Below are 27,780 nucleotides of genomic sequence, written 5' to 3'. Positions count from 1 at the left end.
AATTCAAATACTGTGCAACAGGTTGAACATCATCAATCCATGCAGACCATCTAGTTTGGACATCCCATGCAGTGAAACAGGAAGATATTGCTTCAGAATTTCCCACCTTTGTGGACTGCTACTGAAGAGATTGTACATTTGCTGAACAGTTCCAAAATAAGTAATTGCCTCCTTGCATGATTCAGCACAGTCAACACCTACAAGGTTTAGTGTGTGGTTTCCACAGCTGGAGAAAATACAGTTTGAATTATGCTCAAGCAGAACTGCTTGTACACCTTTGTACTTCCCAGCCATATTAGATCTGTTGTCATAGGCTTGACCAATGCAGACTTGAAAATCTAACTTAAAACCTTCTAGTACTCGAGCAGCAATTTCTTTTCCAGTTTCTCTCGTGAAATTAACAAAATAAACCTTTCTTCAATTGAAAATTTTGAGCTGTCTACAATCTTAACATATTTAGTATGTATAGTATAGTAGTCTGTTTCTTGTGAGAACAATCTGGAGTGGCATCAACAATGATTGAAAAATACTTGGCATTTTGAATCGTCTCAAGAAATGTTTGTATGAATGACCCACAGAGCTCAATAAACTTGTTTTGTATGCGTGTGGTGAGAATGGATTGCTTGTGCTTTTGACTCACTTGCGATTCTCGAACACGTTTAACATGCTCTGATAAAAGTGGGTCATATTTGCTGAGGAGCTCAACTATGCCTTGAAAGTTTCCATTTGCACGATCACCAATGGTTGACTGGAACCATAGAAAGCCATGGAACCATAGAAAGCCAATCTCTGCTGAGAAAGAGAAAGGATGACATTCAGGATGCGCTCAAGAAGTTTTTTCCAGTTAGTTTCTGTAGAGAGTTCAGTCAAGAGTAAATTCTCAACTGAACTTTCAGCTGATGCTTCCCTACTGACTGATTTCCATGCACCATAGTTTTCTTTGTGTGACGTTGAACTCTCATGTGATGGTATTCGGTCTTTCAACTTCCTCCAACCTCTGTTGATGCTCCATCCTGATTGATCAGAGAGAACTGATGCATTTACAACACTTTTGTTCAAAATGAAGAAGGGTGCACAGTACAGAGATTGGTTATTCTGGGGAATGAAAAAAACAGTCTCTTGTGCAGGTCTCACCATTTGGAGGAGTTTTTGTCAGCAGAAGTAGGGAAAGCATGATTATCAGCATCTCGTGGAATGTTACGTGGAATTTCAAAACAACTAATTTGAAGAAAAGATTGCAGTTGGGCAGCATTGCTCTTGTCAATAATTCCAATGTCAGTCACAACTCAAACCTGCAGTACTCCTGAATTGCTCTTGCTGCGTAAGATCTACATCATGATCTTCCTATTGTGTTTCTTGATTGTACACAGGATCTTCTGCTGCATCTGTTACTGTTGGCACATCTCCTTCTTGACTACTGTCCTCATGTTCAGATATTGGCATTGAAATATCACCTGTTGCAGTTGCGGAGTTTTCATTATCGGTAGCATTGTTTGTTGGGTAAGGTGTGTCTTCCAGTGGTTTGAGAAATGAAGTTATTGGCTTTGAGCTCTTAGCTGCTGCTTCACTCAGTTGTTTTTGCCGTCTCTTGTTTGCACCACGTTCAAATCTCTTCATAGTGATCTATCTAGTCAATATGTAGCCTATCCACCCTTTAAATATTCTGCTGTAAATAAGTAACTTATCTACACTTGAAATCTTCTACTGTAAACGTGCACAAATGCTGTATGGTACACAAATGCTGAAAAGACTTAAAATGAAGGAATACTAATTAAGAACACAAAATGAAACAGTCAGACAAGTTATTATCCTTATCACTGAATCAAAACTCAAGCATGCAAGGTATAATATAATAGGCTGAGCTGAAAACAAAGGGATGACACATATAGTAAACACAGACACGGATACAGACAGAGGGATAATATCCAAAAATTTCAAACATGTGTCCTCACAAAACTCACTGTACAAGATTGTCCTCACAAATTTTCACCTTGAATCTGGGCCTATAGATTACAAAGCCTATGATGATGGCCAAGCTACCAAGCTAGGGCTCACCAACCAGTCACCTCTTTTAGCTACCATATGAAGATAATAATGACAAATTCTCACACATAAATAATTCTTTAGTCAACTAGATGTAAAACTATAAAGACACTAAAATGTAACAATTCTCTACCTTTCAATACGCACTTGATCCAGCACCAGCCACCAGTAGTGGTTTGTTTACATAATCAGCTGATCTGAGAGGACACGTTCATCATGGTCTAAACTTGTGCCATCAGACCCGATATATTTTTATTAATATTTATGAACATTTTTAACTCTTTAATATGACAAAAATTATATCAGTTAACAAAAAAAAAATGTCTTTTACCAAATCACATCTCTTATTTGCTTAAATTTGCAGCTCTAAGCTGAGAGTGTGTGTCACATTTTGGTCTGATAGGGATGTGCATAAAAACAAGTTGCAAAACATATCAAATGCCAAAAAATTAACAAGTGTCTAAATCTGAGGCCCCCTTTGAGCTTGAGGCCAAGGCCAAATGGCCCTCCTGGCCCCACCTCTGATTGGCCCTGAATTTTTGAATGTGGTTTTGTGACTACTTGCTCAATGTAGTTACTTAGCTCTTTTAATCTTTCCATATACGCCAGTCCCTTCAGACTCCATCTGTGTATAATAAAACAGTAAGACATGAATCTACACCAACAGTCCTAGACCATTGCAATATCAGAGGTAACAGTCAATCAACATCCTTACTCTATAGCTAATTTCTATGCTGCAATTTCATTGGTTGTAATGAGTCAATGACATGAGTATCATTCTCTTACCCTTATCTACAAAAATGGATCAAATCATGCCATCAGTGTTTCAGTGGAAGTTCCCATTGAAGGAAATGATCCCCATTAAATAATCTTTGAAGAAAATTGACAGTTCTTCTAAAACACTGATGGCAAGATGTAATCATTTAACAATTCCTTTAGTGCTAGGTGAATAATTTGTAGCAATTAATATATTAAACCATTTTTGCCTCTTTTCTATTTGCAGGTGTCTGCAAACAGCTTATGATTTCTCAAATTAATTCATTTTTGTAAATTTATTCTGTGAATACTTTATATGAGTCATTTGTATACTGTGGATAGTGCATGGGAAGTTCATTGCAAGCATTTGTATTCAAGTTCTGAGCTGTGTTTAATAATTTGGTTTGGATAGACAGGTCACATGGCATGTTTCTGTTATGTTGAGCATAACTTGCAGAATTCTAAATGGGGTGTGATCACAAGAACAGTCAAAATAAGTTCATTTAAATATTTGAATGAATATTCACAAGATTGTTATGCAAATCTAGCAAATTACTAGAATATGGAATAGAATGGAACCTAGGAAAAATGAGTAGAACAAACATACAAGACTGGCAGATGCCAGAAGTAATGTTACCATTCCCATGACAGTAATCACTAACATATACAATGAGACAACTTACTTAATATGTTTTTATTTCAAATGTAATTCTCGACAGCTCTGATTTCAAATTTGCAGATTGAACAGACTGTATTAAGACCACATTTGATAATTAATACTAAAGAATCTTTCCCACCCTCACCTCATTGATCTCAGACTGCAAGTAAAGATCTTCAAACTGGATCCAGGTAGCTCCATTAGCTGACTTAAGTTCAGCATAACTATAAATTCAGATAGCATGACAGTTTTGTTGACAGCTTTATGATATGGAGAGGAGAGAGTGTAATACCCTGCCCCCAAACACCTAAATCTGCCTAATCAATCATCCTCAGGCCTATTTTTCTCATTTTTCTTTACAATCTCCATTTCATAATGGCAATATCACATTCCTAGCTTCACATTTATAGAATACTGCATTTTTCAGGGGATTATAAACTCACTCTGCCTTTGTCCTTGCGTCTTAAAACCCCACCTAAATTATGTAGGGCTGTTTAGATAGGGTTACCATATTTGGGGTGTCCAAAAAGAGGACACTCCACGGGGCCCCGCCCCCACTCCGCCTCCTCCCCTGCTTCCCGCGAACATTTGATTCGCGGGAAGCCTGAAGCAGGTAAGGGGGGGGTGGAGGGGAAGGAGGCGCGGCCCAGTCTGGCCTCCCCAGCGTCTCCAGCCTGGGTCAGCTCGGGCCCTGGGGTGCCGGCCCTGGCCCCCCCGGCCCGGCACCGCCGGCCCCCGCCGGCCCCCGACCCAGCACCGCCGGCCCCCGGCTTGGCCCCGCATGTCCCAATTTTCCCGGACATGTCCGGCTTTTTGGGATTTCCCCCCGGACGGGGATTTGAAGCCCAAAAAGCCGGACATGTCCGGGAAAATCCAGATGTATGGTAACCCTAGTTTAGATATGACTAAATAAATGCCGGGGTAGCCAAGTTTACTGACCTTCCGAGCCACATACAGTAATCTTCAGAAGTTCAAGAGCTGGGGTGTGTCTGCCGGGGCTCGGGGCTTCAGCCTCATGGGAGGCACCAGTAGGTGCACCACAAAATCCCCCTCCTGTCTGAGAAGAAGTCAGAGGCAATGCATGGGGGGCATGCCACATGCCCTCCCACAAGATTTTTGCTAGGGTTTGCTGGCCCCACTTGGTCACATAGTACTGCAGGGCCCCTTCCCTGCATAATAGCTGCTGGAGCCAGCAAGTTGTAGGCTGTGGCCCTGTGGAGAGTCAGCAGGAAACAGCTGGGAGCTGCAGGGAGAACTGCTGCTTTTGCTGCTGCCTCTCCCCGAGGAGCTAACACTGTGGCCCCGCTCTGCAGCTCCCAGCTGTTTGCCACTGCCTCTCCACATGGAGCTAATATCTGGGAGCTGCTAGGAGGGTCGCTGAAGGCAAAAGAGGGGCATTGACTCAGGCTGTTGGGGGGCGAATCTTTAAATTGTGCCCCCCTCTCACAGCAGGCACCATTTGTCTCTGGCAGAACCCCGAGCCCTAACACCCTGCCGCAGGGCAGAAGCCCCGAGCTCCCCCCTCCCAGCCTGGAAGGTGGAGAATGGCAGGGCTCTGCAAGCTGTCCTTTAACTGTAAAAGAGCTGCATGCAGTTCGCAAGCTGGGATTTGGCCACTTATTTTCAATTGAATTTCTTAAGACTAGAGCTCAAGCTATATTTTTCATTTGGTATGTGCAGCTTGTTAAACGTAGGTCTTTGGGGGGGGTTAAATATTTGGTTTTCAAACTAACATTATAATCCACCTATCTCATAGTTCTTTTAACATCTTTTCAAGAACTTATTGGCCAAACAATGTGTATTCAAATTGCACAATTAATAAGATGACTGCAGAAAAACATTTTCCATTAATAAAATCCTGACGGTTTCAATATTTAGACTCATGTGGAAAGTCTTACATTACTATATGTTGTAATTACTCCTTAAGACTCATCCATTGTACTATGGGAATATCCATATCCATCTTCTGAGAATCAAAAACCAACTCTTCTCTCTATAGCTTCATGATGACTGATCACTTTTTCATACGTAGCTATGGAATGCATCTTTAAGAGAATAAGCCAGTTGTTCTCACACTGTGGTATATGTAACTTCCAGTTATATGACATGTGGTTATTGAAATAAGAAAGTATTGTAACGACACTGATTAAAATTACAACGTTAGTACACCAACACAGATGCTGTACTCAAGGTCTTAAAATTTATGAACCACTGAAATAAGCTGTATTGGAACCATTTCTCCATATAGTTATGCAAATCACAAAAGGTGCCTCTATACTCTGTTCAGAAGCAGGGAGGGACTTCATTTATAGTTCTCAGGACTTGTCTACACAGTGAGATAAACACACTAACTGGCCCACATAGACCTGCTGACGTGCACTAAAAGTTCCCTACTGTGCGTTAACATAGTACTGTTTGAAATAACATGCACTAGAGAAGTTTTAAAGTGCGCCAAGAGGGTCTACACGGGCCATTTAGTGCACAATACTTTAGTGTGCAGTAGAATTTACACCCCACTGATGTGCACTACTGCACTGCGTAGAAAAGCCCTTAGTTCCCTTCATTGTGAGATGTCTGAGGCCTGGCCTACATTTAAAAAAAATAACACCCCTAACCGATAAAACTATGCTGGCAGGAGCCCCAATGTAGACACTGTTATAGCTAACTGACATAGCTATATCGGCAACAGTCCTTTTTTTTTTTTTTGCCAGTAATGCTTACTACCAAGGAACTGGTATATGTCATACCAGCAAAATAATTCTGTTGCCAGTATTGGATACATCTCCACTAGTAAGGTTTAATAATATAGCTATATTAGCAAACACTTTCTAGTGTAGACGAGGCCCAAGTTCAATGTGAGCAACTTGCACAATTGGGGCCTTAACACATAATCTTTTATAAATGAATAGGAACCACACTCTATCTTTATTTTTTCTTCTTCCACTGTGAAACTGTTCATATTACATCCAGAGTAACAACAGTTTATTAGTCAAACTCCAGACATTTTCCAGAAAGAAAGGCACATATCCAAAAATAAAACATAATTTTTCCTTAGGTTATGCCTTTTAGCATATTTTGTCTCCATCTCTTTCATGACAAAGTTTAACACACTGAAAGCTAAAGTCCATCCCAATCCTTTTAGTGTTTTCCAGTAATTTAAATTCTGGTGCAGGTTTTTTGTTTTTATTCTGCATTTTGCTGTGCAAGCTCAAAAATCGTTTTGCTTTGAAAAAAGAATTGCAGTTATCTATTAGAGCAAATTGGATTTGTCTAGAGCTTAAATTATTTGGTTTTGACTACAGGAGACAAAGTGCTCAAATGCACTTCCTTTTTCACACACACGTCTGAAATCTTATTTTATTGCTGTTCTTCAGAAGCAATATCATCTCAATCTCACTGATGTCTATTTTACTGAACTATGTCAGTTTATTGTAATTGCTACCCTCACTCTCCAATTACAGGTGAAGAATGCTCAATTTCAGTTAGGTTACTGTACTCAGGGTTCTTGGGGGACCAACAGTCCAAATGTCTGCTGAGTGATAAATACAACTAAACATAGAGCCTCGAAAAGGCTTCTAAATTAGCAAGGGGAAATGATACTAGAAAGATGAGAGCCATATTAATAGGTAGGTAGGTAGATAGATAGACAGATAGATAATCAACAATATGGAGGAATTAACTGAACATGTGCTGGTAATTGGGAAATTCAGTGAAGGTGATGATAAGCTATTTAAATTCAACTTACTAAGGAATGGGTTCACTGAACAAAAATATATTAAACTTCAGGAAAGCTCCTTTTGGGGAATTAAGGAACCTAGCCAGCCTGGTGCATTATGAGGAAACACTGGAATCCATGAATGTGCAAGAAGACTGGGGAATTCTGAAAGTCAACAAGAGATACCTGGCACAAAAGAGCACAGTTCTTAGTGGGGGGTAGGGCCAAACAAGCACTCTAAGTCAGTGGAGCCTTGTAGAAAAAAGATAACTCCAGAAAAAGAGCAAACAGAGTAATTCTAGGCAATGTGGTGAAGGGGAATAGGATTTCCCCCCAATACAGTATATTGTGGGAGCAAGCAACAGCATGTATTGTATCATTAATAAATAATGCAATAGCCAATATCCCTGTGTGTCAGACATTCAACCTCTCTTCATTCAAAACCCCCAGGACTCCCACAAGGGAAGCAGCTATAGTGCTCCTGTCTTGGCTGGTGTACGCTGGGCATGCACAGAGATCCATGATAGTAGCAGATAGGGTGTGGGTGATCTATGGCATACAGGCAAAGGCTGGGAATGGGGCAGCACATCCTTCCTGTTTAAAGCTAGGAGAATTTCTCAGAATGTTGTTTTGCTAGAAATAACCAAACCACTAATAAGAAAGTATTCAAATACTAAATAAGGCAAATATCCTGTTGTAACAACAACTTTTTCTCCTCCTCTGATTTACTCTTCTTTCTAATCATCCAATCTTTTCTTCATTTTTTCACCATCTATGTTTTCTTTTAAACTAAATTTTCTGTCATTGTCCATCCGTCTTAAATATTTCATTTTATTTTCTCCTCTAAAGCCCCTCTCCTTTGTCCCTCTAATTCCACCTGCAAGTTTTTTTCATTTCCCTCCATACCTCTCCATTTTCTCCCCCAGTTTTTTCTGCCCCCTCACCTGATGCTCTTGCAATGGGGTCAAGATACTGTGGGTTCCTCTGAACGCAGGTGATGAGAGAAGGTAAATAGTTGACAGAGTGAACTTTTGAGTGTCAGTCTCCTAATGACGGTGAATATACAGCCTTGATTGGAGCAGTACCAATAACAGGACATACTGGTGAGTGTACACCTAATATAGTACATTGCACACAATTCTCCTTATCTTACTACTAAAAACAGGGTGACAAACAGGATAGGAAATCAGGAAAAATAAACAAAAATGACTAATGGGCTAGACAGATTGATTTTTTGGAACTAGCTAAAGATCAAAGTGTGTAAAGCTTGACTCCATGACAGCAGGAGAGGGTATGCAGCTGTCATCTATAAATATCTGAAAGGTCAAACAACCAGGAGGAAGAAGTATTGTTTAGAGTGGTCCCAGGAGATAAGTAGGAGTAGTGGGTTGAAACTGAGCAAAGAAAATTTCGGGCCAAACATCAGGAAGTATTTCTTAACAGTCAGGCTGTAGAATTGTTTTCCAAGGGAAATGGCGGAAGAAGTCCCACTACATGGGTCACTTGAGGTTAGACCGAAACAAAGCACCTGCTGTGACAATTTGGTGAATCTCTTTGTAAAGCAGAAGGCTCACACCTTCAGTGGGATTCTGACAACTGTGCAAGAGCTGCTGGGGAGGCTTGGGGAAGTTTCAAGGCCTAGGCAATTGGGCCACAGGGTTCCCATTGCCAAGAGGGGTGTCACAAACAAAGTCTACCCCTGGAGTGTGTGTCTAGAGGCTCAAAGAGAAAGATAGGGCCTAAACTCTGCCCCACCCCAACAAGCTGAAGGCATGGGGATTCAGCATTTGGATCCCCTCACAACAGTCTCATGAGTGTTCAACAGGGGGGGCGCAACCAAATCTTGTGACACCTGCATATATTGTAGGCAACGAATTCCTTCCTTGGCAACCAGATAGTCTAAATGACCTAATGCTAACCATTTCTGATTTTACTATTCTATTTCAATTGAATTCCCTCTGTATTAAGGAAGCAGAGAAAAATAATCACACTCTGTGAATAATTCAAATAGTCATCCCCTCAAGTGCCTGATAAATGAAAAATACTTTTGCTTATAATAAATATTCATAAATGAGATAGGTAAAAATAATGAACAAACTGAACTATTCTCAGGTTTCTGTCTTTATTTACTAAGTTATTCTGAACTATCAACCAGAAATGACAAATTTCCCTTTCCACAACATAAATCTGTGTTTGATATGGTAATGTGACAAAGTTCTCCTCTATCTTGGTGGGTCCTGCGCTTATTGGCAGATTTTCTTGCCTCAGAGATTCACCATGTGGGTTGGGGAACAGCCCAGAGACCTTCCGCTCTGGAAGAACCCACAGTCCAGGTCAATTGGGAGGTTTGGGGGGAACCCGGGCCCGCCCTCTACTCCAGGTTCCAGTCCAGGGCCCTGTGGACTGCAGCTGTCTATAGTGCCTCCTGTAACAGCTGCATGACAGCTACAACTCCCTGGGCTACTTCCCCATGGCCTCCTCCAAACACCTTCCTTATTCTCACCACAGGACCTTCCTTCTGGTGTCTGATAACGCTTGTGCTCCTCAGTCCTCCAGCAGCCCACCCTCTCACTCTCAGCTCCTTGCACCTCTTGCTCCCAGCTCCTCACACTCCCACCACAAACTGAAGTGAGCTCCTTTTAAAACCCAGGTGGCCTGATTAGCCTGCCTTAATTGATTCTAGCAGCTTCTTAATTGGCTCCAGGTGTTCTAATTAGCCTGTCTGCCTTAACTGGTTCTAGCAGGTTCCTGATTACTCTAGTGCAGCCCCTGCTCTGGTCACTCAGGGAACAGAAAACTACTCATCCAGTGACCAGTATATTTGCCCTCTACCAGACTCCTGTACCCCACTGGTCTGCGTCTGTCACAGTAATCGTATATTTAAACAGGATTGAATGGACTTACATGACGGATGAATTAGAAGCACGGTATTCATTTCCAAATGTCTGTCTTAAGTTCTCTAAGTAACTTACACAGCTGCCCCTTTTAGCAATGTGGAATAAGCAGAATTAGCAATAACAGAAAGATGGGAAGTATTAGAGACAAGTTAAATCTTATGAGAGAGTCCTCCAAAATTTGCCCAACTGAGTCCTCGTTGGCAGATTTCAGAAACCCAAGAGCCACACTTAGTTTGTTTATAGTTCTGGCTGCCCTCATCTTTAATACAGAGCTAGAGCCTATTGAGAGCACAAGTCTTAGACTGAGGTGTTCCACCTTGATTTGAGCAGCTTGCAGCAATAGGACACAATGAACAGCTCCATGAGTTACAGTTTATCCATTTGTGTTGTATGAAGTTTATTCTGCCCGTGCTTGTCTTTTATAATTGTTTTACTGATTGACAATAAAAGAATACATCTTCTATTAGATTCATTCATTCTTTTTAAATCAATGAGGCATTTTTTGATTGCAATATTGTATTCTAAACCAATTCTGACAAAAGCCCACAGATTACAGAGTTTTTTACATCTGTCACAGACAAGTACACAGGAAGTCTGTATTCCTCATGGCTATTCTTGACACTCCTACGGTTAAATTCCTAAAATGGGAAGGATGGTCTTATGGCTAAAACACAGGATTGGAGCCAGGTGATCTGAGAAGAGTTTCACTTCAGAGTCTATGCCAGGCTGAGCCAGAGTAGATTCTGGTGCCGGATGTCTATCAGCAAAATGTCTGCCTGACAGGTTACTCATTGACCCATAATAAGTCATCACACATCCTGAAGTCGATAACACTGGCCAACAGTAGGGACAGGTCTGCCAAGCGAAACACTAAATCAGTGCATCCTGGGTGCAGCTTCCACTTGTTGTGCTCCTATTGAGTTCCTGAAGGATTTCAGAGTTGCGCGCCACTAAAATAACACCCAGCAGAGAACAAGAGTGAAAATATTCCTTGCTGTTCCCATGGGAGACTCCCCCTATGTTTGTAGCCACCCTCATTGATTGTACTTTCCTCTGTCAGTGGGGGTGCAGCTGCCCCTGGGATATAGTCCCAGCTCTGATACAGCCTCTTGTGGAACCTTTGGTGGGTCTTTAGCCACATGATCACATACTAGTTTTCCTGATGGACCCCTGCCTCTGTCAGTGCACAGGATGAAAGTGGTCAGTAAAACAAACTGCTGCTCAGTATGTATTTTTACCTCATGTTGTGTGTACTCATGCTACAAACACTGCATACTATCCACCTCCTGCACTAAACACAGCAGGGGTCTTGTGGCTCTGCTTTATTTACCATCCAAGTGCTTCAAGAATGGCACAAAACTGCTCTCAAGAGACTAGAGAATCTAGCCCTGTACTTCTTTTCTTTCTTTAACTACCTGAAAAGTAACTGGAACCTCACAACTCAAAGTAATACTGAGCTCATTTAGAATCAGGCGAAGGAAAGTAATTATTTTGTAAATTACAGGTCAATTGCAACCAGAAGGCTATAAAAATACACGACTTCAGTTACCCAATCTTTTTTATAAATAAAGATAATATTGACAAACTGGTAGGAGACCGAAGTGCTGAAAATAATGGAAGTTACAACCAGTAATTAAAAAACGTATTTACGTATGTATGCTAAATACATACTGGATTTAATTAACAACACATGAGAACAATGGTGCATTGAGAAAAAAATGGCTCTTGGAAAATTTACTGTCTATGTAATGTAGATTCCTCACTGAATCTCTCTTATCTAATCAGAGTGCCATACTTCAAAAACAGTGTCTCTTGAGCTCTTACTAACTGTCACACTAGCAAGACACTATATAAAAAACAGGCACTTTACAAGCCCTGTGCTGTTATGGTAAATACTCCAAACACGCATTCTATATACATAAGATGAGGCTCTGAAGAAACAGTCAGAAAAATGAATGATTCCCCTAAGACATTATCCTTTAATCTTTTCATGCCTCAAGTCATTTCCCCCCTCCCACATCATTCACTGACAAAACCACTCGTGCCAAAGAGTTGAAAACACTCTAAGAATAAAATAAATTATTAGTGTCTGATCCAACATAAATGTATGCAGAGTTTCAGACTGCATAAATGCCAGGAGATTATGGATGCTGGCTCCACTGCAGACCGATCTATTCAAGATAAACATTAGCGGATAGCATAACACCAACCCAACCCCTTTCTTCCCTTACAGAACCCTTCTTGCATACTTCTGTGGGCATTGTGCAGGAGATGGATAGGAGAGGGGTACAGGTTCAGTAAATTGTATCATCCCATGATACAAAGTTCCTTTTCCTGCAAATTTCCTGTAATTATAAATGGGGAACCATCATCAAGCAGGTGCATTTCTAATGGGGTCACGCAGGGATCGGTTCTTGGCTCTATACCATTTAACATTTTTATCAATGGTGTGGAAGAAAACCTGGAATCATCACTGATAAAGCTGGCAGATGACATAAAAACTAGGGGAGTTGTAAATAATAAAAGGGATAGCTAAGTGATTCAGAGCAATTTGGACTGTTTGGTAAACTGAGCGCAAGCAAACAATATGAGTTTTAAGACAACTGAATATAAATATATACATTTAGGAGCAAAGAACGTAGGCCATACTTACAGGATAGGGGACTCTTTCCTGGGAAGCAGTGGCTCTGAAAAAGATTTGGATAATCTGCTGAACATGAGCTCCCAGGGTGACACTGTGGCCAAAAGAACGAATGTGATCCTGGGATGCATAAACAGGGGGATCTCAAGTAGAAGTAGAGAAGTTATCTCTATATTTGGAACTAGTGCAACCAGTGCTGGAATACTGTGTCTAGTTCTGGTGCCCACAATTCAAGAAGGATGTTAATAAATTGGAGAGAGCTCAGAGAAGAGCCATTAGATCAATTAAAGAATTAGAAAACATGCTTATAGTGATAGACTCAAGGAACTCAATATATTGATCATAACAGAAAGAAGGTTAAGGGGTGACCTGATTAAAATCTGTAAGTATCTATATGAGGAACAAATATTTAATAATGGGCTCTTCAATCTAGCAGAGAAAGGTATAACATGGTCCACTGGCTGGAAGCTAAAGCTAGACAAATTGAGACTGGATATAAGGCATACATTTTTAATGGTGAGTAATTAACCATTGGAACAATTTACCAAGGGTCATGGTGGATTTTCCATAACTGACTATTTTAAAATCAAAATTGGATTTTTTCAAAAAGATCTGCTCTAGGAATTATTTGAGGAAGTTCCATGGCCTATGTCATACAGGAGGTCAGACTAGATGATCACAATGGTCGCTTCATGGAATCTTGAACTCTATGAATCTGTTCGTCTTCCTATTAACACCATGCTGCCTAGAGCCTACGAGTGTAGAACCCCAGGACAGTGAAAGGCACAAGCACTGGCTGTTCTATATGTAGCATCCTTGCACTTGTCCTCATTCCTACCCAACCTATTGTGTTCTCTTCTCCTCTGGTTTCTTATTTTAACTTCTAGATTGCAAGTTCTTCAGGGTGGAAACTCTGTCATTATCAGTTTCCATACACATCTATGGTTCCATACATGCAATCATAATAAAATTAATTAAAACATTACTTAATGTCTGGGAGGTCATTCTCCGTCTGGTGGATATTCTAGGGGGACTCACTCCCCAGACTGCTGATGTGGGGCTAGGGGAGTTTACTCTGGTAACTCTTTTCTCCTGATGGGTCTTTCTTTTCTCTCTCTAGCTGAGCTACATCATGGAGCCAACAATCATGGAGATGTCTTCATGCCATCTGTCCTATTTAATATTCTTCATGGCTGATTCAGTCAGAGTTTGAATATGAATTTCTGTCTATCGAGGGATCTTTCATCACTCTCCTTCCCACAGGGACATGCAGAGTGATTCCAAAATTACAAGGTTCTTCCAACACTCTAGGAGGGAGGTTTCATTTCTTTTTCTTTCCAAAAGCTGTTGCTATTAACTGGACTGGTACTCAAAGTATAATACTATGGGAAAGGTGGCAGTGAAATGTGTGCTAGGGATTACTGATATAATTACTTCATATGAAAATCTCCAGAGAAAGGGTTAAACATAGAGAACTTTGCTCCAAGGACCCTCAGTTATGGACCTGTTTTTTTATGATCTGGATGGAGACTCATCGAGGAGCCAGCTCAGCTGGATGTTAGTTATAACTGAACCCATCTGAGGATCTCTTTTGTCTTGCACACCCCACTCTCTAGGCAGGTACGAAGGGTACCATAGCCTTTCAAGCACTCTGTTTCCCTGGAGCACACCAAGGGCCTGATCCTGTGCCCATCTGAAGCCAATACAAAGTGCCCACTGATTTCAATAGTGCAGGCTATAGTCCCAGAAGGACACTCCTTATGTTCTCCTAGGCCAGACGTAGGCAAACTACGGCCTGCAGGCCACATCCAGCCCGTGGGACCATCTTGCCCGGCCTCTGAGCTCCTGGCTGGGGAGCCTAGTCCCCGGCCCCTCCCCCACTATCCCTCCTCCCCTGCAGCCACGCCGCCGTGCAGACTGTACTCTGGCCCGCCGCTTCCATTGGGCAACATGGGGAGTGCAGCTATCGCTGGCCAGGTGTTGTGGCTGCGAGCTCCTGATGCTGGTAAGGGGGCGGAGAGGTTGGGTAAGGGAGTGGGAGGTCCTTGGGGGGATTACGGAGGAGGGGGCGGTTGGATGGGGTGGAGGTTCTGGAGGGGCGGTCAGGGGATAGGGAACAGGGAGGGTTGGGAGTAGAAGTCTCGAGGGCGCTTGTCAGGGGGCGGGGATGTAGATAGGGGTCAGGAGGGCAGTCAGGGGACAGGGAGCGGGGGGGGGGGTTGGATAAGGGGGTGGGATCCCGGCAGGCAGTTAGGGGCAGGGGGACCCGGGGGGGTGTCAGGGGACGAGGAGCAGAGGGCGTTTGGAAAGGGGGTGGGAGTCTCGGGGAGGGGGGTTATCAGGGGCGGGGCTGTGGACAGGGAGCGGGGGGGTTGGATAGGGGGTGGGGGTCCCGGAAGGGGGCGGTCAGGGGACAAGGAGCAGGGGGGTTGGATGGGTTGAGGGTTCTGAGGCGGGCAGTCAGGTGGCAGGAAGTGGGAGGGGGAGGATGGGGGCGGGAGCCAGGCTGTTTGGGGAGGCACAGCCTTCCCTACCCGGCTCGCCATACTGTTGCACAACCCTGATGTGGCCCTTGGGCCAAAAAGTTTGCCCACCCCTGTCCTAGGCAGAGGGGTTGCATTTCCAACAGGCCCTTGCATGAGCTGAGCAATGTGGAGGAAGATTGTTATACCTTTCTCCCACACCTCTGCATAAGAGCCTGTTATAATCTGACTCTTACCAGTAAGAAAAAATCTTTAATAATTCACTCCAAAGGGACTTCTTGTGTCAGTAAGCAACATCTGGCCCTTAGGTCTATAATCTTCTTATCTTATTGTAATGAGAATAGGGTAAATGAGCATTCTTTTGGTTGGTCCCTTTAGACTTTATAAAAAAGATTCCATATATTTCCCCTTAACAGAACCTGTACTAAACCTCCTGATAACAAATAAAATTATTCCATAACAGATGTTGTGTTTAAAGTTTCTTCAGACAGAAGTTCCGAGTGGAACTTTCAGCAGTAAAAGTTCTCCAAGAAAGTTACATTTCTCTCTCTCCTCCTTTCCCCTGCTCAGTCCTTTTCTGGCCAGTTGTTATTCCCAGAAGATTAAATATTTTGTCTTCTCTTCTTGGGAAGTGTCAAGAAATACAGTACAGTCTTTGAAAAATAAAGCCTTTGTGAACATTTTATTTTGTTGTTACACTAGAAATTTCAAAGATCCCAAAAGGTGGAACTCTAAGTATTTAATCTGATATAAAAAATTTGAGATGTTAAAAGGCTGCTAGAAAAAGGATGGTTAAGCCATATGAACTTGTGATACCTAAAAGAAGAGACATGTTAGGAAAAGTGTAGCTGTTTAAATGGCTAAAATCTAGCATAACACAAATAGAGATAATTTGGCTCCCTGAACCCTGTTCAAAGATCTTTATGCATCCTAGGAGAGGGCAAAGTTAGCAGTGCTGCTATGTTTAACTGAGCCATTTAAAGGGTTACTTTTATAAAAAAACGATTTTTTAATTATCATGGGCCTGAGTCACACACACAGCTGTGCTCCAGTGGTGATGCACACCCAGTTTAGCAGGTTGATGGATGCTTTGCCTTACTGGAGCAGCACAAAGCAGCCAGAGCATACCAGTAAAACTTGACCCACACTTCCATGGGGTTGAACTATTCTATTTCTAAACTAGCTTTACTGTGCAAACTGATTTTGATCAGAGAGTTGTCCTTTCATCCTCTTCTCATCACTTTAAAACACTAATAAGAATTAATCAATCTGCAATAGCACTGATGAAAAAAAGCTAACAGTTAACATCTAAAGCCACTTTACCAGGATTTCAACACTCTGTAAATATAAGGCAGATGCTTTGGGCCAAATCCACTCCTCAGAGCACACTCCATGTAAATGCCTGCAGCTGGAGCACAACTGTTGCCCCATGGGATATGAATGTGTGTGGTAGGGGTCCACAGATCCAATAGCCCTCCATCTTCGGATTCAAGCCACTGTAGGACACAACTGCACGGAGACTATCCGTATTTGGTGTCCCTTATCTGTATGCACACCATCAGTAACTGAGAAAGGGTGGGGGGAGATGTGGCAGCTCGATTTGGACCAGACTCTCAGTTCCTGAGTCGCCTTATATTTCTCACTACAGAGCTCAGTGTGAATGAATCATAGAAGGTATGGAATCCCCCTTCAGGTAGTTGCAGGCTGCTATCAAATCTTGCCTCAGTCGTCTCTTCTGCAGACCAAACAAACCCAGTTCCCCCAGACTCTCCTCATAAGTCATGTGCCCCAGCCCCCTAATCATTTTGTCCACATCCTTTCTGCAGTGGGAGGGACAACAAAACAGGACATAATACTCCAGATGTGGCCTCACCAGTGCCGAATAGAGGGGAATAATCACTTCCCTCAATCTGCTGCCAATGCTCCTACTAATGTAGCCTAATATGCTATTAGCCTTCTTGGCAATAAGTGCACACCGTTGACTCAGATACAGCTTCTCATCCACTGTAATCCCCAGGTCCTTTTCTGCAGAACTGCTGCTTAGCCAGTCGGTCCTCAGCCTGTAGCGGTGCATGTGAATCTTCTGTCCTAAATGCAGGACTCTGCACTTGTCCTTGTTGAACCTCATCAGATTTCTTTTGGCCCAATCCTCCAATTTGTCTAGGTCACTCTGGACCCTCACCCTATCCTCCAGCATATCTACCTCTCCCCCCAGCTTAGTGTCATCTGTGAACATGCTGAGGCTGCAATCCATCCCATCATCCAGATCATTAACTAAATGAACTAAAGGATGCTTTCAGATTGATTATAGACTTTGCCCATGAACCTTGGTTACAGCTAACCAGGTGCACAGTACAAGTCAGGGAGTACCAAGCTAGCTCTTTGTTACCTTTGCATTCTCCTCATATTCAGCCAGATATGTGTCCCTCAGTGTAGCTTCCTACAGCCTAGAGGTTGCTCTACATTTTGCCAGCTATCCACAGCCCCAAAGGGGCATATGGCAGACAGGGGATGCAAGGGCTCTCTGATACATCAGCATTGGCCAGTGTATGTAAGAGCCTTTGCACTGGTTCGACATTACTGGAGGATCCTGCTATACTGGCACAACCCTCCTTCACCTAACTATACCATCTTTAGTGTTGTTTTGCTCTGGCAGCATGATGTAAAGTGGCCTTAACACAGGGGAGCATCGAGTCGTATTCTATTAGCACATTTGTCCTTGCAGTTTTGATTGTAATTCTGTTGCTTTATTGGAAATAAATGGGAGCCCTCATGTGGCCAAAATAATACTCAAAGGCCTATTTTTGTCTTGTTTACACTAGATTAAATCAAGAGTTAATTTGGATTTAATGGAATTGCATTGGTATGGAACCAGTGTAAGGGGCTTGTCTACACAGGAAAGGGTTTTGGCATAAACTGCCTTGAATCCACACACAAAAGGTCTTTTTTTCTGGTTTATCTGGAGTCTTGTCCTGCTTAAATTAATCTGCGTTAGAAGTGACATAACTATTTCAGAATTAATTACATCAGTATAAGGTTATTATGAGGAATGGAACTGGTTTTTGTTTGTTTGTTTGTTTTTGCCAAGGAGGCCTCCACTGAACCCTGGTATATGCTGGACTATTTGACCCATTTGGAAAGCACCCAAGTGACCCTAGACCCTGACCAGTCAAGATCTCTTCAGCATGCTGAAGCCTATGCCCGAGGACCCAATCCAGCTCCACATAGGAAGGGCAGGTACTGAGAGAATTACCTGAGGTCTTAGTTTTGTCCTTCATGTTCTTGTGTTTGTGTTGGAGTCCCTTTGCACAGTACTGGGTTGTGTCCAGGAATACCATTTCTGCATTTTTTCTGTTGGCTGGTTATAAATCTTTGCATTGCTGTGCATTGTACTCCTGTTAAGATGAGACTGGATGTGCTCTTCTCCCCAGAGGGCAAGGAAGTTCAGAACCACTTGGCAGGACCATGCAGAAGTGCAGTACAAATGTTATGATGGACTCTAGGAATGTGAACAAAGGAATACACCTAGTTGTATGCCAGCATTTAGGCAGGGAGGTGACATCCAGTCAAGATGATCCCAGAGCAGTAGAGGTCACACAAGGAATCAGACACACTAGTCCAGGTGTGAAGCGGTAGTAGTGGAGGACTGCCTGAAGTGGCATAGCTAATTTGAAATAGGTATGCATCCACACAGTCTTTAAACTGGTATAACTCATTCCGGAATAGAGTTCCATCGCTTCCAAAGAGGATTAATTTAATTTAGTGGGATAAACCACCAGATAAACTGAAAAAAGAACTTGTATGTGTGGATGCAAGAGAGTTTATGCCCCTCCAAAAACCTAAAGTTGTATCAAAAAACCTTATACTGGTTTCACACCAGTGCAATTCCATTAACTTGAAATTGAGTTACTCCTGAATTAGTTCAGTATAAACAGGAAAAGAAATAGGCCCCAGGTGTTGTCAGAGCAATATCCCATGTTCCCTATTGGGCTCAGTTCTACACAGAGTAAGGGAATGATTGCTTTTGTTTTCTAATTTGGCTTAAATAACTACCATAATTTTGAATTAAAGTGGCAGCATTCACATGATAGTTGAAGTTATGTCAGCATTCACATCTGAAATGCCTAGTATTAAAGGTTTATAATCTAGTTGTATAATAATAAATTCTGGTTGTAATTTGTCACTCAGGATTTAAGTTTGGGAGCAATTAGAAATAGATAACACTTAATAGATGCTTTCAGTTAATTCATCTGCCAGTGCAGCAAAGTTCTCTACAATAACTTATTAATGCATTGCCTACTCTACTTTTAACTTGGGAGTGAACAAATTTTGACCCTTTCCCTTGCAATGTTGTTCCATAGTTTAATACAACTCATTGTCAGAAAATATAACCTAATATTAAACCTAATCTTTCCCCTTTGTTAATTTCTTCCCAGTTCTCCTAGTTATGTAGTTCGGCGACCCTAAATATTTTTGCTCCGTCCTAGGGGTTTGCACACCTTAATTATATTATACTTCTCAATCACTGCTTAAACAAGCTAAATCAATCCCTACACTGACTGATTTTTGCCCAGAATTTTGGCAATGGGTCAGATCTGGGGCTGAGCTGAGAAGTGCTCTGCACAACTCAAGAAAGAGGGCATAATTAGTGGCTTTAAGCCACTTTTGGATTCCTGCAGATATTGGGACCCTCTGGGTATTGATCTAGTCACTGGCATAAATTAAACCATCCTGAAGGCTGTTATAATTTACACTGACTGCCAACAGTTGAAGGGGCTGTTGGAGCAGCTGGGTATAAACGGTGCAGCATAGGAAGCCCTGCTGCTGTAGTTCTATACCACTCAAGGACCCCTCCATACTGCAGAATCCAGCTGGGCATAGTCAGGGAAAGGGATGAGGGCCAGGGAGTTCTACATCTGGCTGACATTCTCTGGGGCAATTATCAGCTGCTACAATATAAAGCAGCCCTGAAACTGCTACAAAATGTGCCTTGGGACTGGCCTTGGTGTGTGTGTGTGTGTCATATAAAGGCCAGTCTCCTCAAAAGGAAGATCTTCAAGAGTGTGTTAGTGTGTTAAGCCCTGCTTCATGTGGAGGTTTGTCTGAATTTCCTTGGTGTCATTCATTCCATTCCGGATGTCAAAAATAACTTTTATTTCTATTACAAACGTACATGGACATTGGGTTATACTCTCCCCACTCTGTATCAATGATCAGCTTTTCACTTCCTTCTCACTGCTACTTGGCCCACATTCTTTGACTCCACTGGGCCCTTTCACACACAGGTTTCTCTCCAAAGAAGTGCTGCCCTTTTACTCATGTTTTGTATACAAATCCACTGCCCAATCCTCAGTAGCTCATGACACTACCTACTATGAAAGATACTATTTCAACACCAAAATAATTGCCGTCAGCTCTTTTCATGCAGCATAGTTCAAGACAGAGAAATTCATTGTTTAGCTGTACAGAGACAGAACGCCAATTATTAAAATCATCAATATTTATCCAGCAGGTAAAATTCAGATCAGACAGGATGAGGACATCTGTCACACCATCTTTACATTTCAGAAGTTGAAAACTATTCTGCAGAAGTTACTTGTGAAAGTCACATTTTATGTCTGAGTAGCACAACTAAAGAAAAGCCTTGTTTTCTCTTTTCTTTTGGAGGATAAGGAAGCGGGGGGAGGGGGAAGGACACAGGAATTGTGTTTATTAAACTGTAATTCCTCACCTACTCCTTGCCCTAGTAAACATCAGTGCATTGAACCAAAAAACAAAACAAGGGCACAGATTGATGCCTTTCAGTTCATTAAGTAAGAAGCAGAAGAGAGTCCCTTATAATCTCCAGTACATCCATTGAGATGGACCTGGTGTTACATTGTGGAGCATTTCAACATTTCCATTTCTGAAGGTTCTACCTCTTGCTTTTTTTTTTTAAACAATCCCTAGCCCTTCATGTTTAAAGTTCTGCAATATTTAAAGACAAGGGCCCGATTCTGCTCTCACTTCCACTTGTGTAAATCAATAGCAATGCCATTGAAGCCAATAGAACTACATTGGTGTAAAACTAGTGAGAGAGCTTAATCAGGCCATAATTCCCTGGCTACATTTAAGACCTGCTCCTTCACCCTTTTAGTAGTTATCCATGCTTATAAACTGCTGGGTCTGAAAAGTGACCATCACAATTTTGCTTTGGGGGGCCCTTTCAGCGTGGACTTCACTCTCCACTGCAGTCTGTCTAATTTGATTTCCTCCCTGCTTTTAAAAACACTTCACTTATAAAAAGATGGTTTTAGAACGATCATTATTATCATTGTATTAGTAGCTATATCCATACCCTTTCAATCCATTTACTCCCCTTTTAAAATTGGGCCCTTTCCCTTGCTTTTATGTGTTTGATTTAAGAGGGTGGCATTTTATTACACTGTATTTGTTTCATTTCTTTTGTACAGCATTCCAAGTGCTTTGGCAGGAGGCAGCATTATAGAAATACAATCACTGGGCCAAAACTTGCATTTCTAACTCCACTATTTAAAAATTGAATAAGGGGCTTAGGAGCTTGCTAATTATTAATATAATAATGATCATCATTACAATACAATAATAAATAAACTAATACTTATATGGAATTATCCATCATTCGGATTTAAAACTCATGCTAATATTAAAGCTGTATGTATGGTGAAAAGGCTGACGATGTAGCGCTGAATAATGCCTCTGCAGAAGATGAATCACAACTGGGAACTGGAAAGGGGAGAGGCAGCATGACCACCCCATCCTCCCACCTCCCACATTCCCTAGGGCTATATAATAACAACGTTGCTTCCATAGTATTTACAAATGAAAAGATGCCAGCCATCACCTTATGTAATCATTTGTAAAACAACTGAAAATTATAGTGTCCTCAAATAGAGGGAAAACATGGCAAACCAGGATTTCATCGAAGGATATGGGCACAAAGAACATCTTGAAGGAAATACACAGTCATCTTATTTAAAGTATATTCCTTAATTCAAGAGTTCTGAGTTAAAAGGGAAATTCTAATGTTTATTCTACTGCCATACATTACCCGAATAGTAGGGGTGAAATCCTGACCTCATTTAAATCAGAGTTTTGCTGCTGACTTCAATGAGGCCAGGATTTTAATCTACATGTAGCGGTGTTGGGAATGGTTAAGCAATTTCAGTTAGTCTCTGAATATTTTACTATATAGGAGAGTTTTGCACAATTTAAAGAACCCACCAAATGATAAAGAGTGGATTTCTGTGGCACAGATAAACTGATTATTCCTCACAGAATTAAATCTGAGACTTTTCCTGTGCATAATGGCAACTAAAGGGTTAATAAGAAAACTGCCTGTCTGCTCAGCTGGGGTTGATTGGTGGCTTCAAAACAGCTGTAAAGAGGAAAGGGCTGCCTGGCACAGGGGTGGGGTGGCTGCAGGGCCAGCACAACCCATTAGGCGACCGAGGCGGTCGCCTAGGGTGCTACAATTTGGGGGGCGGTGACTGCGGCGGTATTTCGGCGGCGGGACCTTCCGCCACCTCTGTGCGGAGCGGCATTTCGGGGCGGTACCTTCCGCCGCCTAGGGCAGCAGAAAAGCTGGTGGCACTCCGGGGTGGCTGCCAGGAAAGGAGAACCCTTGAGCAGACTGTCAAGGAGCTGCCACCGAAGTCTACTGTCCAGAAGGAGAATCTGGGGAAAGCCTAGAGAGGAGGCGAGGTGGGAAGCAGCTCAGGGAACAGCAAGGGACTGGGAGGAACTGGTTCTATCTGCTTCACACAGGGGCCTGGAACTGTCCATCCTTTGCCAGGGTCATGGCACTCCTGAATCTTTACTACCTCAAGAGGGCAGAAACTAATAAGGGCCTGGCCAGAGGGCTGGGGTCATAACAAGAAATCAATAGACACAGAACTAAATGATTGATAGCAGGAAGGGGAGAAGCTGTCAGACTTGGTGTAGCACTCCACCGAGCCACAAGAGGGTGCCAGCCGGTAAAGGCAGCCATGGAATGCTGTGTTAATTCAACATACTTGATTTATCAACGTTTTTGTCATGTTTTTCACATCCTTTTATAGCTCTGAACAAGCTTTTCCATGCTTGTATTTACAGTGCTGCTCCACACCATCAACATCTATTTTCTATGTATAAGATATTTGTAATGGGTATTTATACCTGTGCCTATTCTCTGCAAGCCATATTTAGAGCAAATATCCCTGTCCTGACAATATTTGTTGTTTCTAATACTGCTCTCACGTATTCTATTTTTTAAAAAATGCCATTCTGTCCATTATATACACTGTTCTTCAAATCCTTCAATATTCTTTATATTTTATAATTAAGTTTTACAAGCAACAACAGTCTAAATGCAATGTGTTAAAATGCATTTGTGTTTTAGAAAAAGTTATTAAATTTCTATTTATGCACATTAACATTTTTCTGAACATACATTTCATAAGGATTTTCATTCCATGGACTTAGTATACGGACTACAAAGTTTCGTTGACATATGGAGGCAGAAAGGTCTATCAAGTCAGTTATCCACAAATTAAGTCTCTGACCAGGTCTTGACAGGTCAGTGATGAAAGCGTACTGAGCCAAACCTTTCCATTTAAAGGGGGTGGGGAGAGAATAAACACAGATGTCGTCTTGTTTACCAATCTGCAATGCTTAACCCTTTGCTTTGTAATTTATTGATATGAAGTCTGTGATCATCTATGAAGCCATGGCTGCCATTTTTCAACATGCCATGGCCTGGAACTTCAGTCAAAAAGTAGAGCTAGAACTCAGATCTTGCTCAAAAAGCACAGTAGCCTGCCACCTGAACTGGAAGGTCTCCTTCAGTGTTACAGCAATATGGGGCCTATGACACACAGCTGAATAGTTCCAATTCTATACAGTATAAGGCAATGATACATATACATACACACTAGCCATCCATTATAGTACTATTATTTTACCTCACTATGTTACCTGAGTATAAACTATATTTTTTCCCTGATATATGTGATGTTTAGTATCTCATACTGTGCTAGCCAAATACTGAAGTCCTTTACTCAATAAAGTCAATAGGAGTTTTGTCTAAGAAAAACAAAGTAAGGCCTTCTGGATTTGGCCCACTATCACCAATAAAAGTCTGTTAACTATAAAAAGACCATAACATACATTTGCTGATGTATTGCAGGAAAAGAAAGAAGCAACTCACTTACATATATACAGATAATGCTCTGCTGGATTTCATGGAAGCATTATTACACACTTGGGCCCACTAATTCTCTGACTAAAGTCAATGGGAGTTTTGTCATTGACTTCAAGAGGAGCAAGAGCAGGCCCTTTCTTTCTTCTGCCACACGTACAGCCCTGGAGACTGAACTCCTGCGTTTTGCCACAACATTTGCAGCAGCAGTTCAACCATTTTCACAGTTTTAAAAGAATCCACAAATACAGAGATGGCAAAGTCTTTTCAGCAGGAGCTCAGGAGAACACAAATAAAAGTGAGCAAAAATAGTCACACTATTTGGCAAAAGTGCAGAAAAATGAAAACTAAACAAAAATCATGTTTTTATCAGATTTGTGAAAAATGGAAAACTGTATAGTTTTAAACACAAAATTATTGAAAAAATATGGAACTCTCTGGCAATTTGCTGTTGTCACAAGAGTGACGGACAGAAGTAAGAGGCAAAGCCTCAATGGTGAACAAGTCAAAAACATCCAATTTTCCTGACACACCTTGGAGTCTATTTCAAAACCCCCAACAGTCGGAAGAAAATGGCACTTTTAGATTGTAAATTATTTGGGGCAGGGACCTCTGGAGATAGTGCAACATAAGATAATGCTGACATTCTCAACACTGTGCTATGCTGTTTTCCCCACAAGAGGAAATTTGCAGGCAACTGTCACTGAGAAGCATGTCTAGTCATTTGCGTGTATATCACCTAGCTCAATGTATCCTAAAATGGAACCTTCGGTCACTCCTGTGATATAAATAATAATAAATCAGCCACTTCCCGGGGAATCCTGATTCCTGATGATGTCCCTCTTGTAATGACAACAGTTGCCATTGATCTGGCAACTGTATCCACTGCATCAAGTGCTGCTTGGAGACTTATCCTGGTCATTAGCATTGACTAGTGATGTGAAGTCCTCACAAATCTGATTGGGCAGCTTATCCACAAAGGCAAACGGTCTTTCATGTATGTGGGAGTCATACCTGGCCAATATGGCCTGATAATTGGCCATGCAAAAATGCAGGCTCGCTGAGGAGTAGGATTTCCAGCCAAATAAATCTAGTCTCTTTGGCTCTCTCTTTTTTGGTGTGGACCAGAATTGTTTTGCCTTTTCATTCATCACTGTGACCACAAGGCAGGATGAGGTAGGGTGCACGAAAAGAATTCCACACCCTTGAGAGGCACTTGGTATTTTCTATATGCCTTATGAGAGGTAAGCAGTGCTGAAGCAGGTGTCTGCCACAGGAATCTGCAAGGGTCCATGATATTCCCATTGATACGAAGTGTTATCTTTCCGGATGAGGAGGCCGAAAGTATGTTCACTAACCTGTGTCTCTATACCTTTACCTCCTCAGTAGGGATATGGAGGGCCTCGGCCATTATTTTTAATGGATCTTGGAAACTGTTATAATAAATCTGGGGGCCATGGGTCAGGGGACGAAGAGGACAGAGTGCTACTATGCTAAAAATAGCTGCATAGACATAGCAGCTCGGGCTGGAGATTGGACCCTGAAGCTTGGATATCTCCCTCGCATGAGCAGAGATGACGACTTTCTAATTTCTCCGGGGATGCTCGACCCCTACTCTGCCTCAGGCCCCGCCCCCACTCCACCTGTTCCCTCAAGGCCTCACCCTGCCCCGCCTCTTCCTGAGCATTCTGCCCCCTCCCCTGAGCATGCCCCACCCTCACTCTGCCTCTTCCTACCCCCATTCCTCCCCTCCTGGCAGGCAGATGGCGCTGGGAGGGTGGGGGAGGAGCTGATCAGCGGGGCTGCTAGTGGGTGCTGAGCACACACTATTTTTGCAGTCGGCGCCCATGTCAGAGGGGCAATGTTTGAATCCAGGAGAACTGGACAGCACCATACCAGTGGTGAGCAGAACTCTAAGAAGTAAAGCTACAGGCAACCAAACAAAAATAATTAATAACTAACTATGAACTATAAACTAAACTGTAAAACAATTAAGCTATCAACTACAGTAGAAAGGTTCGCAGTCTCTTGACTAGTCAGAGCTCTGTCTCTAAGCTGTGAGAGGAACTTAATGGGGGCAGGCATACCTTGGCCTTATGTGTCCTTGCTGTGGAACATGAGGATTGAAAAACGCATGATGTCTTATGAGTACTGCTGGCCAAAAAGACTCCAATCTCAGGGGTCACAAGGTGCATGAACACCATAAGTGAACTGTACATACGGACAAGCACTCAAAGGAGAATGCAACAATGTCCATCTGTAAGTCAGGCGTACTTTCCAGCACATTATTTGTCTAGTTTCCATGACACACATCATAACGGGAGGCCTGTGCAACAGGGACAGGATTTGTACAGAGATAAGTCTTATGGGTTTATTTTGGTTTGTCTTTGGCAAATGCCAAGATTGCCAAAACCAATCAGGGAGTGATGTATCGGACATTGTGCTGCCTTGCTTTGGGCCCTTATCCAGCTAGAGTCTCAGCAGACTGGTACATTCATGCAGTGCTTCCCAACCAACAAATTCAGAACATTTCACGTTGCTGTCCACTCAACTTCTGATAGCTGGTATTAAAAGACACTTCTCTGTATCCCTCAAGGAAAGCAAAAATCTTATGATTTAATTTGAACTAGCAGGTCAACTTCTACAATGTTGCTACACACTAATGAAATTACATTGTCAAGCAATGACAGACCTGTTCAAAACTTATGTAGCTTTAATTCAAGCTTCAAAACCTAAATTAACATAAAGAGACCGGCAGAGATGGCTCAACATTCAATGAAGGTCTGATGAATGTAACACTGTGATATTACCTTACCTTTCTGTTATTGGTTATGCAAGTTTCTCCCGTAATGTCACACAGTGAAAAAGAGAGGAGAGGGAAAGAGATGCATTTTTCCAGTTATTTGTCTTCCTTTAATGGGAACTCTTCTTTGCTATAATTTGTGTATTGATCTAGTCCTTTATGAAAATTTATTTACTTTTCAATGGGTACTTTGTGCTAATTAGGTGAGAAAGAATTACTTTCCTTCATGCTCTTTATAATAGAGCTAATGATTTTCTTTGGTGTGAACAGCTCTTTATTTATCTTGAGATGTTTTTCCGGATTGGGACAAAGTCAGGATAAAAGTAATCATTGATATTCTTATCACATGGTACAAATATGGGGCCATATCCTGCAACTGTATCTGTCCACACAAGAGTGACCAGACAGCAAATGTGAAAAATCGGGACAGGGAGTGGGGGGGAATAGGAGCCTAAATCAGCAAAAGACCCCAAAATCGGGACTGTCCCTATAAAATCGGAACATCTGGTCACCCTAGCCCACACAGAGCTCCCTGCATTTTCAATCAGAAATATGGTATGTTTTTAATGTTACAATCACTATTGAAGA

The 27,780-nt window shown here is 42.0% G+C and overlaps 1 protein-coding gene across 11 annotated transcripts in view; it reads right to left on the bottom strand.

Annotated features, from left to right (window-relative positions):
• The window catches only part of MAGI2 (membrane associated guanylate kinase, WW and PDZ domain containing 2), a 1,117,725-nt gene that overhangs the window by 422,762 nt on the left and 667,183 nt on the right, over positions 1–27,780 (bottom strand). The window lies entirely within an intron of this gene.

Source organism: Trachemys scripta, chromosome 1, assembly GCF_013100865.1.
Source record: "Trachemys scripta elegans isolate TJP31775 chromosome 1, CAS_Tse_1.0, whole genome shotgun sequence".
In the NCBI taxonomy this organism is placed as follows: Eukaryota; Metazoa; Chordata; order Testudines; family Emydidae; genus Trachemys; species Trachemys scripta.
This window is presented reverse-complemented; position numbering and strand designations above follow the sequence as displayed.